Source organism: Dioscorea cayenensis, chromosome 13 (genome assembly GCF_009730915.1).
Source record: "Dioscorea cayenensis subsp. rotundata cultivar TDr96_F1 chromosome 13, TDr96_F1_v2_PseudoChromosome.rev07_lg8_w22 25.fasta, whole genome shotgun sequence".
NCBI lineage: Eukaryota > Viridiplantae > Streptophyta > Magnoliopsida > Dioscoreales > Dioscoreaceae > Dioscorea > Dioscorea cayenensis.
The window spans coordinates 7976932-7990891 of record NC_052483.1 but is presented as its reverse complement, the minus strand read 5'-3'; positions in this window follow the sequence as shown (position 1 = coordinate 7990891).

The window sequence follows — 13960 nt, the reverse complement described above, 5'->3', positions numbered from 1 at the left end:
TCAAAACTTGGTGATTACTAATGGAACTAAGATAAATCTCAAGTTTCTCAAATTATTTGATCTCCCAAAATTGAGAAGTTTTGTATGGAGGATTGAGCCGAAAGAAGGTTTTCCAATGCTTCAACTTGTCCAAATTGAAGCATGCCACACCTTGACAAGTCTTCATTGGGTCTTGCATCTCCCGCTCCTCTGTATTTTGGTATTAAAAAATTGTAATGCGATGGAAGAATTGGTAGATGAAGAGGTGGGAGAAATTGAAGAAGACAGCGCCATCACTATGTTCCCCAGATTAAAGTATTTGACAATAGTTCATTTACCAAAGCTAGTGAAAATAAGCAGTTGTGCATTAGATTTCCCTCATCTTTCAAAGGTTCACTTGGAGGACTGTCCAAATCTGAAGAGGCTTCCATTCAAGCCCGATATCACCAATAACCAAGGCCTATTAATTAAATGTGAGAAGAAATGGTGGGAGATATTAGAGTGGGATGATGCCAGTATCCAATCCCAATTTTGCTCAAATAGCACAGAAGAGGAAGAAATTGCAGAATTTTCTGGTATTTTTCAAAATCATGAATTATTCTATTTTAGTTTCAATTTTCGTGTTGTGGTGTGTGTTGCTAATTAATAAAAATATTCTTGTTACTTTCATTTGCACTTGGCAATGTTACTATAGAAGATGAAGAAATTGCAGAATTTTTTGGTATTTTTCAAAATCATGGATTATTCTATTTTAGTTTCAATTTTTGTGTTGTGGTGTATGTTGCTAATTAATAAAAATATTCTTGTTACTTTCATTTGCAGTTGGCAATCTTCTTATAGAAGACGAAGAAATTGCGGAATATTTTGGTATTTTCCAAAAATAATGGATTCTATCTACTTTATTTTCAATTTTTTATTGTGGTGTTTTGCTAATAAAAATATAAATTCTTGTTAATTTTATCCCAGTTGGCAATGTTCCCACAAAAGACAAAGAAATTGTGGAATATTTTGGTATTTCTCAAAATCATGGATTTTTCTATTCATTTTAAATTTTTTATTGTGAGCTATTAAGCTATTGTAACTAATGAATTCTTATATTCATATGTTGTCTTAACACTCTTAAATTAGAGTGCTTATCACTATTTGTCAATATTGTGGTGTGGGTTCTAATAAAAATATTTTTGTTATTTTTATTTGCAGTTGACCCTGCTCCAACATCTGGTCATGATGGTTCTCCAACAATATCTTTGTTTGGTGAGGTAATCATCGAAAGTTTTGCTCATTTATTTGTTTATTTTCATGGATGGGAGGTTTGTATCAATTCTAGCCATATTTCTCTATCTTTTGCTATCTTATTTTTTATTTTATGTGTTTAAATGCATTTTTACATACTTGTATTTTATCATTTTATTCAATTTTGGTTCTATAATTTTTAAATATTGGATATAATGATTAGATAGCGATCATTTTTATTATAACATCTACTCAGTATACCATTTAACAAATGAATGATTTTTAATTATTATTTCTTCATGCATCATATAATATACATGCAGTGGTGCATTTGACCATATTGATTGATTTTGCTATGTCAGCAACGTCACACAGTTTTTATTTAACAATAATTTTTAAAAATATTTTTTTATTATGTTAATATGGATTAATATTTTGATGAATCCACTCCAATGGAAAAAAATAAAAAATAAAAATAATGCAGATACGAACTCTGAGGCTAGTTCGTGCTAGTTGCCACATAAAGAATAATTAAAAAAAAAATAACACATGAAATATTATTGATGGGAGAAAATGACCATTTTTTTTTTTTTGGAATAATAGGCGACAAACGCCATTTTTTATGAATATAAATAGTATTAAATAGTACTGGAGCACAGATGTACAGTGTATGTTCAGTAGAAGAATAATATAAGAATCCTGGGTGAACCGTGTATAAACAGTATGTGAAACAGTACTGCTGGGGGAGGGATTTGAACCCATGACCTCCCCTTTACACTTTGGTGTCATACCATTGAGCTATCCAATGGTTGACAAATGACCATTTCTTATGTATGGGTCGCATTGAAATATTTTGCAAATATAAGAAAAAGGGATAATGTAGTTAAACAGTAGGAAAAAATTATTATATAGTCAAACATGTTCTTTCTTTTGCTGAATCAAGATGATTCTTTTCTCAAAATCATCTTATACATTTTTTGTTTTGGTTTGTGTTTTCAAGTTGTTATAATATAACAATATGTATATGTATATATTGGTTTCACAACATCTGAATTGATTTAAACAGGTTAGAGAAAAAGATGAGAAGGTAACACAATTCGTTAATGTATTAGATGAAATAACTCAGCTGAAAGGAGAATAATCAGAAGTCTCAGTCATAGAGCAACGGTCTCCTAAACCAATCCCTAAATCATATAAAACAGTGGGGGAAAAAATCAGCTCCGACGTTGATATTGCTCGCAGTTATCTGGCAGATGAAACAGTCGGTATAATTGGCATATGGGGCATTGGAGGTGTAGGCAAGACTACACTCTTGAAAAAAATCAACCAGTCATTATCAGGTGATGCAAACATGGGATTCAATCATGTGTTATTTATCGAAGCTTCAAAAGATATTCAGTTGGAAGTGCTTCAAAAACAGATTGCTAAAAGGTTCAATTTGCAGCGTGCTGGTACAGAAGAGATCTTCACTGTTTTAAAAATTAGCAACTTTGTATTGCTCTTGGATAATATATGGGAAGAAGTAGATCTTATAAATCTTGGAATTCCATGTCCTTATAGCGATGATAATTCCACCAAACAATACCAGCATAAAGTGATTTTCACTACTCGATCAGAAGATGTGTGTGCTCGGATGGAAGCAAGCAAAAAGATTAAAGTGGAATGCTTGGAAGATGATGAAGCATGGGCTCTTTTCAAGCACAATGTTAATCTAGATGTTATTGAGTCAGATGAAATGTTTAAAGAAATAGCATGGCAGGTGATGAGAAAGTGTGGTGGTTTGCCACTTGCTTTGAAAGTAATTGGTAAGGCCATGTCAAACAAAAAAAATGTCCAAGATTGGGAATTTATTTTGATCTCGCTTAAGAATCCAGGTCCTTCCAAAGTTCAAGGTGTGGAGGATTCATTACTTTCGATTTTGAAATTCAGTTATGATAATCTACCTAGAAATATTCAGGAGTGTTTCTTGTGTGCTTCCATTTTGCGATGGTTATCTAAAGATGGTTTGTTAGAATTATGGATGGATTTAGGCTTGATCGGTGATTTTGTCAATTTACAACAAGCTTATGGCACAACAAGGCATATCTTTAAGAATCTTGAGGAATCATGTTTATTGTATTCTTTTGGTAATAATTCTGTGATCGTACATGATGTAATTCATGAGATGGCAGTGTGGATAGCATCAGATTGTGGGATGAACATGAATAAATGGATAGTGAAAAAATATCCATTCACAGTTGAAATACCATCAATCAATGCAGAAAATTGGAGATTTGTGAACCGAGTGATTATAAGTGGTGAGGTGGAGCTTTTGCCAATTTTGTCTCATCAGTGTTCTGATTTGTTGTGTTTAATGATACAAAATAATTCTTGTTTCACAAATATTTTTGAAGGATTTTTCAGACAGATGCCAAATTTGACATATTTGGATCTTTCATACACTGGTATCGAAGAGCTTCCAAAGGACATCCAATGTTTGGTTAATTTACAATACCTAAACATTTCATTTACGAATATCTCATCACTTCCAAAGGAGTTGGTATATTTGAATAAATTGCAATTTTTGATATGCAGAAATTCGAGAAAGCTTAGTAAGGTAAAGGATGGTCTCATGTTAAGATTACAGAGGTTGAAGGTCATTGACATTTATCCATATGGGTGGGTAAAACCAATAGAATTAAAGAAACACATGAACATCAAAGCAATAGGAATGCGTGTAGTATCACAAGAGGTTCTCCAACAACTCTAATGTTTGCCGACTACTCGGCTTTGTCTAGCCAATTTGGATAACATGATCTATCTTTCATTGGATACTTTAAGCTGCAAAGATCATGGATTCTTGCTGGAACTGATAATTCGTTCATGCCAAGAGCTTAAGGAGCTTGTGATGAATGGAAGTGAGAGTCATCTCAATTACCTCAATATCTCTAATGTTGAAAAACTGCAGAAAATTATTTGGAGAGATCTATCGCCTCTAAAATTTTTTCATGTGTTGAAGAGGTTATCTATATCAAGATGTAATTTGGATAATTTAGCTTGGGTCCTCCATCTCCCATGTCTATCTCTTTTACTTATAGAAGATTGTCCAAAAATAGAAACATTGTTTTACATCGACAACAAAGAAATCCAACAACAAGAAGTCTCGGAATGCGGCCCAACATTCCCTGCATTACAATCTTTAGTAATATCTGACCTACCAAAATTGGTGAGCATAAACAATTTTGCATTGCATTTCCCTCAACTTACAAATCATGTTGTAGAGGATTGTGAAGAGATAGAAACATTGTTTTACATCGAGGAGAGAGAAATCCAACAACAACAAATCTCCGAACGCCCAATGTTTCCTGCCCTGCGAAATTTAGATTTATATCACCTACCAAAATTAGTGAGCATAAGCAATTTCACATTGGATTTCCCTCGACTTTCATGGCTTCGGGTGCCTCAATGTCTTAAGAAGTTACCCTTCAAGAGTAGCATTAACAACAATCAAGGAATGACAGACATTTATTGTGAGAGAAAATGTTGGGAAAGCTTAGAGAGGGATGATGCCACCATCCCATCTCACCTTCGGCAAATTTTCTATCTAGTGAGTTTCATGCTTTGCTTTTATTATTTCCTACTTCTTCATATGTACTGTGGATTCATGAATGTTAAAACAAGTTATTAATATAATTTTCTATTCATTAATCAATCACTATTACATAACAATTTTTGTAAAAATTATAGAATACTTTTTTACTATTCATGCTGAGTTCTTTTAATATATATATATATATATCAGGAGCTTTAAAATTCATTATTTATGCATTATTAACTCCATAAGATTTTACTTTGGAAGGGGCATTTTATTAATCGGGCATATGTATGCCTTTTTCTCTGCCTTATTATCATCTTTGAATGTTAGTATTTATATAGTTTACCAATATGCACCCACTATAACACCAAGAATTGGATTATTATTAAATGCATGGACATTGTTTGAAGCATGGAAGGATATATATGTACAAGTATGTAACTAAAATTAGTAACATCAACTTATTAAAAATGATTAATTTGTTGAATATTCTTGTCTGTGAAGTAAGACTCAGATTAGTTCAAGCCTAGTAAGATGCCATTTTTTTCATTTGCTCAAGTTAGAGATTATCTCATGCTCAAACCAAGTAAGATCATTTGGAGAAGTTGTTCTTTTCTTCTTTGTTTTCAAATTCAATGTGCAACTTATAACATTGTGAAATCATGTCATCCCTTTGACAGGTCTATAATTTATTGGGTTTTCCATCTCCAAAAGCTTCTCAGAACTACAACTTCTCTTTGCGATTGCGATTAATTAGTGATCTACCAAATTTACTGTGCAATTATGTTCTGGATTGCTCATATTGTTTCTGGGTTTTTTTCTCAAATTTGAACACTTTGATTGGTTTCTTATTTATGTCGGTGTGAAGACATTATTATTTGGTTTCCAAGTTTGAGGTCTGTTTACAATTACTATCTTATGTATTTTCTAAGTTTAGTGTGGCTTGAAAGTTGATCGATTGAAGACATTAATCGTTGGGTTGTATCTTCATTCAAACTATATTTTCAAGTAAGTTGTGCTTTGTTAGCATGTTGGGATTTATTTGGAAGCACATATATATATATATATATATATATGTAAAATATTGTTTATTTCTTATTTTCACTTACATATTGCCAAGAATTACTTATGGACTTTGTCTAACTTTGAAAGTCTTTTCTTAATGCACCGAATAGTCTAAAATGAGGGCCCTTCAAATTTTTTAGTAGGTCACTAAACTTTGGCTCATTTTCACTTTGATCACCGAACTTCAATTTGCATCAATTTGGTCACTCAACTTTAATTTTAATTAACCAGGTAATAAATCAAGGATTTCAACCTCCAATTGATTACATGGTTGTCTGAAAATCAGAGTCAACCCTCCCCATGACACATTATTAAGTCTATTATAGGTGTACATGTCATTGAAAAAGAGCCACATCATTCATTTGAGAGCCAAAATGCTTTGATTTACTGGCCAGTGAAATCAAATTAAAGTTGAGTGACCAAATTTATACAAATTGAAGTTTGGTGATCAAAGTAAAAATGAGCCACGTGACCAACTAAAAAATTTACCCATGACTTTGTATTTGGTGCTACTTTTGTGATTTTTGTGTGTTTTGCTTTTGTATTTTTTTCCTCTCTTTTCTTATTTTGGCAGGTTAAATAGCAAAACAAAGGCAAAAGTAGGTGTTACTTGGTAAATGTGTTGCTGCTATTGGTAAAGCTATATATGGAGAGGGAGGCTTTGGCACTTCAGAAAAGAGTTTTCATTGAGATCAAGATGAATGGAGTTTTTAGATGTATTCGGTAGTGATAGCAAGAATCTACTCATCAAGCCAAGGCAAACCTGTTCGAGGATCTAAAGTTTAATATCGAAATGCTGAAGAAGTATTAGGTCTTTTATTACAAGAGTTTATGATAAGGTAATGTTTCCATCACAATTTTATGTTGTTTTGTCTATATAGAATTGAATTATTTTGTTTAGATATTCATGACACATTTCTAATAAGGGTGTTATGATATATTATTTATTTATTTTTCCTATGTTATATATTTATTTATTTTCTTTTTCTGCAAGTGTGGGCAAATGTGTTGCTAGCTTGCTAGTTGGAATGAAGTGCATGGATCTTCCTTGAGAATAACAAGTATTCAACAACTTGAGGATAACAAGGACCGGGTCACTGATACTCTCCTTTTTATTTTTTATTTTTTTATTTATTTTTTTTTTTTGAAAAGGTGGATAAACCACTTCAATTAAACGAAACCGAAACAGGAAACAGAACTACAGGTCTTCCACTATTGGCACACAAACCGCCATAGGGGAACAAAACAGGAAACAACAAAAAAGCCACAAGGAGTGGCACAACATAGAAAGATGACAACCCAAAAAGACATCACGACACAGGCTACCACTAAGCGGCAAAAAGCAAAGCTAACACAATCGCCCGTGATGCGAGTCGCGAATCTCCTCGGAAAGGAACAACGCCTCCCGACTCCTCCACCCTCGGGCCTAAAAATCCGGACTCCGTGGATGGCAACAATGGAATCCCCCATCTTCTCTCTTGGACCCTCAGCAACTGTAGAGAACCAAGATAACATCATCTGGTCAATTTTAATGATAATAGCATGCACAGACAAGCAATTGGCATTAAATATGCAATCATTCCTAGCCAACCAGATATTCCACACAATAGCTTTTACAACAAGATCACCCACATCCCTGCAAGCCGGTCTCACAGTAGTTCTCCAAGATCCCCAAACCAAGGACAAGAAAATAGGAGGATCCGGGAGACAAAGTACCCTCACGAAATAATTCAACACCTGTTTAGCAAAAGAGCACTGTAGAAACAGATGATCCACCGTTTCTATCCCCGCATGGCACAACACATAGGTAGCAGAAGGGAGCAGATTACATCTTCTATTGGCCAAGTTCTCAAGTGAGAGAATCTTATTATGCCAAGCAAGACAATTGAAGATAGAAATTTTTTTAGGACACCCCTTACGCCAGAAAAATCTCACAATCGGGCACCGCAGACCACCATCGTTTAGGAAATTATAAAAGGATTTAACGGGGAAATTACCATTTCCTGTCAGACTCCACCATTTCCTGTCCCCCAAGCTTTCCAATGGCCCCTACAGACGCAACCCAATGGACCGAATATCAGCATTATCAGAGAAGGGCACCTGATCTAAAAGAGATCTCAGTTCTCTAATCATGCCATTGGGGGCCGGAGAACATCTGAATTCCTCAGGCCAAAGGTACATAGGGGTACAACCATTCACCCAACGATCTTTCCAAAATAATGTCTCCAAACCCGTACCAACCCCTTGTAAAATACTCTCCTTTTTATAGAAATTACCAATATCTCTAGTGCTTGGCTAATATTAATTCTCCTAATGCTATCAAGATGGCCTCCATTATAACTGCTCTTTGGAACATCTGGAAGGCCAGATGCAATTTTATTTTCAAGAAACAGGCCATGGATACAGATTGGATCGCTAGCAATACCGTCAATCAAGTTCAGGAGTATGCTTTGAAGGCAAATTATCAAAGGGAGTTATTCTTTCTTAATATTTTTAATACTTATCCTACACAGGCATGTTTGTTTACTGATGCTTCCTGGAATGCAAATAATCTCTCAGGAGGCGGTGGCTTCTATATCACCACTGGTTTTAAAAGAATTGCTGTTGCTGGCTGCTCTCTGCTTTCTAGTGTTTCAGCATTTAATGCTGAAGTGAATGCCTTGGAACTAGGCTTGATGACTGCTGCGGATTGGGGATACAACATCATCGTCATCTTCACTGATTGCCTTGGACTTCAAAGAGTCTGGAATCTCCCTGAGAATGCGAGCACAGAAAGAATACATCAAAAAATTCATAACCTGAAGCATCTGTTTTATCTTCACAGGATTTCCATTTAAGTTATTCCCAGAGAATGGCTAATAAACTCGCTGCTTGTGGAAGGTCCTGCCATGAATTATCTCTTTTTCATCATGGCGTGGATCTCCCTAGATGGTTGATGAAGTGGCTTAACCAGAATTGCTATTCTTTTGTTTAATTGTTGCTTGCTCTGGCTGTATTTTCCTTTTTAGTCTGTCTCCCTTCTCTTCTTTGTCTTTAATGTTTAGTCTTAGCCTGTTTGGCTTCTTGTTTTAATTTTTTCTTTCTTTTTCAATAAAATTAGCTACACAGTATCTCCTTTTCTTAAAAAAAAAAAGGGATCGGGTCATTGATCTCTACGAAGATCCAACAACCTTATGATCAATCAAAGCTTTGATTTACCAATGCTGTTGAATTCAGGTTAGGGAACAAGATAGGATAAGTTTGGCAAGGCATAACTTTGATCGAGTGAATAATTATAAGGCGAAATTTGGACAGCTGAAAGAGACTCATCAATATTTATTATATGATTGAATTGTTCATCACACATTGAGTAGTTTTTCTCAAACACAATTCTTCACTTGTCCGATCATTAAAGACTGATGTATCCCTGTTGTCAAATGTCACCTCCGTTCTCCAAATCTTTGTTTAACCATTTACCAGGTGTTTTTTATTTGTAACACTATCGCTTTTTTTGGATAGATGATAAATCTATGAGACCTTTCCATTGCTTGGCAGATTTTCCTGTTTTTAATTTTCCCTGAAGACCTGAAGGTGCAAACATTTTGACAAAACACAACAATAAAAACAGAGTAGACAGTGTATAAGTTTTGCATGGAGCTTAACAGAAACCATTGTCAGATGAAAATATTCACAAATCAAATGGCACAGCTAGAACACTAACACTTTCATATATATAGATATAATTCCATCAACAGTACTGCAGCCACCTTTATAACAATGTCATATTCTCTTTTTCATTTCCTCCATTCATTCAATCAATCAGGAAATGGAATCAAATTCTTAAAGATTCCTAAGACCACATTCTTCAATAACTCAAAGTATCATCACTATTATTTACACAACTTAATTACACTCAACCCGGGTGCCACTCCCTTTCGTCACAATCAGCCATATGATCTTTCCATTTTTGTCTATATAATGTCCCTGGTTTTCAATTGGGCACAAAGCAAAGAAAACACCTTAAGAAACTTCCACCACAAGCCACTACAAGTTCTTCGGACTTGCGAGAACCAATATATACTGAATAGACATAAAGAGCATTCATGTACAGTCTCCACAAGGAAAACATAAACGCAGGCCAAGTGGCCATTACTTTTTGCCCTTGCCCAAAAGGGAAACAAAACTAGCTAGCATTTCACTTCATATCTCCTGATTTAAGGGCAATACTAAGCACTACAAAAAGTAATAAACAGGATGGATACTCTTAGCTTATTTACCGTTTAGTATGTTCAAGGCGTTGTGTTTACTGGTATTTCTTGTGCCAAAGGTGGGTTTTGCGCATCCTGATAAGCAGGGACAACAAGCCGTTGAAAAGACTTGAGAGTTGTTGTGAGATCCACAAAGGAAGGCCGCAAGTTTAAATCTTTGCATGTTAATTGCACAAAAAGCAAAGGTTGAGAACAAAACAGAGTTAGCACAATTCTACAATACCTATTTACATATAAATATATCAAAAAAACTTAGGTGTTATGTATGAACAGTTCATATCATTATGAATATATAGTGAGCTTACATTTGCCAGCACTGCCAGATTATTTTGGCTATGAGGGGATCAACCTATTTTGGAATCTCTAGCCAGTGATCCTGGAAGCCAACAGCACCCACCACCTGCATTAGGTTCATACCAAACCAAGGCATCCTCAAAGTTGAGGGTTCCCATAATATCCCTCTAAAACTGTACAGATCACCCCCGGGATGGGAGGACATCACAAGAGAATGGCCTGTTAGTTTACTCCTGTGATAAGGTGCTTAAGTATAACTATAGATAACTATAGATATATCATAGATAATATAACAGAAGTAAACTATAGATAATTCATTTTTAATTTATCATATGTTGTGTTTAACTTGTTCGTTCTCTGGTAGTTTACTTCTATGTCCTTAAGCTGTGTTGTTCCCGTCTTATTAGCTGTTGTGACACCTCTCTTGCCAACAAAAAAACAAGAGGGTTTTAATATAGAAAACTCACTTCTCATTTGATGGTTCATTGCGCAACACCTCTGGTGCCATCCATTCAGGCTGAAATAGAATAAGGACAGAGATTTAGACAGTTAAATATGAGAAGTTCGACCGACTAGAAATAATAATTTACTAAATGAAGTTGAGCAAACACTAGATCTCACCGTTCCGGCGGTTGACTTTGATGATAAAAATGTGTTGTGCTTCAACCTTGAGAGACCAAAATCAAAGACCTGCATTACACTGATATCAGAATGCTATCAATGCCAACTAATAGAGTAATAGTTGATCAAGAAAATTAATGATGATATCCATTTATTATTCTATTCCAACATTTAAAAGATTACCTTTCCCAAACATACGTAAATAAATTTGTTTGGCATGGATGTCTGTATGTGACATTAGATTATATATATTGGCTTCCTAAATAGATCACACTGCATAAAAGAAAACTAAGGATGATGCTATGGCCAAAAGGTACAGCTTGAACTTGCCCGATATTTTGACCAGCATTCATAGGAAAGGGCTATACTCATAATTTAGAAGGACCTCTTAGCTTTAACTAGGAGCATTACCAATCAACCAACACTAGTAACCAATCCCAATCAAGAAGGCAACATAGTGACAACACTAACAAAAAACCACAAAGAAAAACATGCATATACACATAAGCATTAGACAAACTAAGTTTTAGAATGAGAACATGGATATGGACATCCTACAAGTGTAATTATTCAAGCATATGAACATATAGCAACACATTTAAATACATTTTTGAAACAAAGAAGGACTAGTTTCGATTGGGCCCAAGCGGTATGACAATGATTGAAAGAGTTGAGGTAAACAATGATCAAAAAATTTGAGATGTACTCACTTTTAACATAGGTCTTATTGACATCTAATGAGACTGGAAAGGCACACATATTTGAAGAAAAAAGCCCATTCATAGCAACATACAGCTCAACCGAAAATGATCACCTAAAACAATTAAATGAGTGATGTAAACCAAATGATTAATATTTAATATAATCATGATTATAGGCTGAGTGATGCAAGAATCGTTGGTCTGAATAGCATATTTTCAGCATATTTGTAAGTTGCCTTGGTAGGCAACTTACAAATAATGTCTTCCAAAACAAGTTCTATAGTTAGTAGAAAAGTAATAAATCATATAACCAATTTTCAAATATATGACTAATTAGAATTGGGATTATACCATCGTGGATATTCCATTTTTTTATTATTAATTAAATATTTTTTTATTATTAATTAAATTTAAATATTAATATTTAATATATAAAATATAATGATTTTAAATTTGACGTAGTCCATAAAAATTATTCAACAGGCTATAGAAGGGATTCCGGGAGGGCCCTATGAGAATTTGGAAGTCCGACGCTTTGATTTTGATAGAGCAAAAAATTCTGAATGGAATGATTTGGAATATGGATTCATTAGTAAAAAACCTTCACCCAATTTTGAATTGTCGAAACAAGAACTTTAATTTGTTGACCGGCTCGACCTTTAACTACCAAAGCATTATAAATATTAGGCATCTTTCCTGGGGAAAAAGGGCATCCAGTACTGGGCCAATAATTTGAACAATACGTCCTAAGTTTTTTTCTTCAAGTGTGGAAATCATAGGACAAGAAGTAGTAGGATTGATTCTCACATGATACACTTTTTATTTATTGGGAGAACCCAAGTACGCTCTTGCGGATCCATGAAACAACTCTCAGAAATCTTTTTCCTTTTTGGAAGATACAGGAGAGAAACAATCAACCTATTGATATTGGAAGACCAAAAAGATTCTTCCAATGTCTCATTTCTGGGTCCAATGGAATTCATAGGATCAATTCAAGAAATGCCTTTTTGGATCTTCCTCAATGTCCCGGCTATTCACGGAACGTGAGAAGCAGATGAATAATCATCTGCTTCCGGAAGAAATCGAAGAATTTCTTGGGAATCCTACAAGATCAATTAGTTATTTACTGTTCAAAATCCAGGACTTCAATACATCCCAGACATTGGGGTAGCAAAGCAACCAAACTCTTCTCTCAGTCTGCCACCATAATAGAATGCTAGAATCCTTCTAAATTTTCCACATAAATACTTGTTTTCCATACAATAGCTTCAAAAAGAACCCACCAAGCCCACTTTCTGCAGGCTGAAAATGTTACCAGCAATCAATTTAAGATGACACAATAAACAAACATCCTATACAAATCCAAGGAGAATTTCTCCCAAAACAGTAGTAGGAACCCAAGTGATGGAAATTATGATTTTTTTTTCCTTTTGTTTTTATTATTCTACCAACTATGACTGCAAGTGCACAACTCAATCAGTTTGAGCAAAGTTTTAAATTTTGGACAAAGAACATTCTGTTGTTACTTTTTGAATTATCTTTGCAGCTTTCCTTCATATTAAAAGCAAAACAAGTTTAAAAACCTTTCCATATATTCGAGGTTAGCAAAAATAAAATACCTTCACAGTCTAATTCTTGTCAACCAATAGATTTGGTGATTTTAGATCACGATGGACACTTGTTTGTATGCTAGTGTGCAAACAGTTCATTCCCTTGGCCTATGAGACAACACAGAGGATCAGTTCACACTAGACTTCCAACCAAGAAATTATGAAAATAAATTTAAACATAACACATCAAGAGCCATTTTGATTCTTTGCTTCTCCTCAATTTGACTATTTGGACGATGAAGAATTCTGTACAGACTTCCTCTGATAGAAAAAGACTTTTCTAGAATCAAAAAATATTGTGCTGGCACAATTGGAAATTTTAAAAGTAAAATCAACAAATAATTTCTTTTTTACATCTCAAAATTCCATAAATACCTATGTATCCTTATAAATATTGCATTAAACTTTATACCTTTAAAATCCTTCATTATTTGCTCCCCCAATTTTAAGTCAACCAGCCCATGCACATCAGATGGCTTCCCTGATGTTCAATTCTTTTTATATAACACAAATAACAAAAAGCCCACACCTAGTACCTGCTCTGAATGGCATGGAACCTAATAAGATATGGCTGCTTATATCATTAGGTTTGGAGAATTACATACGTAAAACTTTAGGCTCAAGATTGCGTTGTTC